This window comes from Lynx canadensis, chromosome X (assembly GCF_007474595.2).
Source record: "Lynx canadensis isolate LIC74 chromosome X, mLynCan4.pri.v2, whole genome shotgun sequence".
Lineage (NCBI taxonomy): Eukaryota > Metazoa > Chordata > Mammalia > Carnivora > Felidae > Lynx > Lynx canadensis.
This window is the reverse complement of record NC_044321.2, coordinates 39,182,038-39,184,328: the sequence shown is the minus strand read 5'-3', so window position 1 is coordinate 39,184,328 and position 2,291 is coordinate 39,182,038.

The window sequence follows — 2,291 nt, the reverse complement described above, 5'->3', positions numbered from 1 at the left end:
CATCCCCAAAGCACGGAGATCTGCAATTTACCCGCTAGAGAATTCAAAATAGCTATGTTAAGGAAACTCACTAAGGTACAAGAAGACACAGAAGAGCAGCTCAAAGAAATAGGAGAAACAATACATGAACAAAATGAGAAGCTTAACAAAGTGATAGAAATCATTTCAGAAAACAAATTCTAGGGGCGCCTGGGTGGCTCCGTTGGTTGAGCGTCTGACTTCGGCTCAGGTCATGATCTCGCAGATCGTGAGTTCGAGCCCCGCGTCAGGCTCTGTGATGATGCCTTGGAGCCTGCTTCGGATTCTTTGCCTCCCTCTCTCTCTGCCCCTCCCCTGCTCATGGTCTGTCTCTCTTTGTCTCTAAAAAATAAATACATGTTAAAAAAAATTTTTTTAAAGGAAACAAATTCTAGAGCTGAAAAATATAATGAATGGAATGGAGGAGGGGATGCCCTAGAGTGCATCAGCAACAGAATGAATCAAGCAGAAAAAAAAAAAAATCTTTGAGTTAGAAGACAGGAACCTTGAAATTATCCAGTCAGAGAAGGACAAAAGAAAAAAGGATGAAAAACAGGATCTATGGGATACCATCAAAGGAACCAGTTGCAAATGATTGCAGTTCTGGAGAAGAAGAGAGGGAGAGGGGGAAGAAAGATTATTTAAAGGAATAATGGCCAAGAACTTCTCAAATCAGGGGAAGTTAATCAAGCTCATGGGTCACCAAACAAACTCAAAGAGATCCTCTCCAAGACATTAAAATAGTATTTTCAAAAATCAAAAAAAAAAAAATGTTTTAAACCAGAAAGAGAAAATAAGCTTGTAACCTAAAAGGAGACTCCCAAAAGGCTGTTGGTAGGTTTTGCAGGAAGAAAGAATACAAACACTGGTAAAGGTAAGTATACAAATTCAGAATACTCTAGGGGCACCTGGGTGGCTCAGTCGGTTGAGCGTCCGGCTTCGGCTCAGGTCATGATCTCACAGTTTGTGAGTTCGGGCCCTGCGTTGGGCTCTGTGCTGACAGCTCGGAGCCCGGAGCCTGGTTCGGATTCTGTGTCTCCTTCTCTCTCTGCCCCTCCCCAACTTGTGCTCTGTCTCTCTATGTCTCTCAAAAAGTAAATGTAAAAAATTTTAAAAAAACAACAACAAATTCAGAATACTCTAGTGTTATAATATGGTGGTGTATTAACCACTTGACTTTAGTATAAATGTTGAAGGATAGAATACTCAAAATAACTGTAGCTAAGGCAAGGTGGGACCTCAGGGCTGTGTGGGGTCTCATGGTGACAATAATTCAGGCCTCCTGGCCAGTGGCAGTATGCAGAAGGTTGCTGGCCTCAGGATGATGGCCTGCTGGGAAAGGATGGGCCCTGTTCAGTAGGCTGGGAGGGCTTGATGCCTGAGGGCAGGGGTGAGTTATGCACCTGAGTGTTACATGACTTGACCTCCAGGCTCCTTTGGATCAGTCCTGAGTCTGGGCCATGTAGGGATAGACCAGTCCAAAATCTAAAATAGATAAATAAATAACTATAGCCACCATAATTGTTAATGGATATGTCATGTAAAAAGAGATAAATTGCAACATTAAAAACATAAAAGGAGGGAGTAAAAAGGTAGAGCTTTTGAATGTGATCAAAGTTAAATTGTTATTGGCATAAAACAGACTGTTACCTCAGTAAGATGTTTTATGCAAACCTCATGATAACCACAAGGCAAAACCTGCAGTAGGTTCACAACAGACAAAGAGAGAGAATCGAAACATAGCACCGTGGAAAATCATAAAGTCACAAGGGATGGCACCAAGAAGGGAAGAAAGGAACAAGAAAACTGCAAACAATCCCCCAAAATATGAATAAAACAGCATTCGTAACTCCTAACCTGTGAATAATTACTCCAAATATAAAGGGATTCAATTCTCCAATCAAAAGAAATAGACTAGCTGGACGGGGGTGGGGGACAAGAATCAACTATATGATGGCCAACCGAAGACTCTTAAGCTTTAAGGACACACATAGTTTCAAAGCAAAGGGCTGGACAAATAAATTCCACGCACGAGGAAAACAGACAGCCGGGTAGCTCTATACCTACATCAGACAGAAAAAGACACTAAGTTAAAAATGATACCAAGAATAAGGGTCATGATATAATGATTCATCCGTCAAGAAGAGGGATCCATCCATCAAGAAGATATAGCAATCTTCTCTAACCACGTGGTGTAAAACTAGAAAACAACAACAAAGGAAAGCTGGAAATTTTACAAGCACGTAGAACCTAAACAACACACGCCTGAAAAA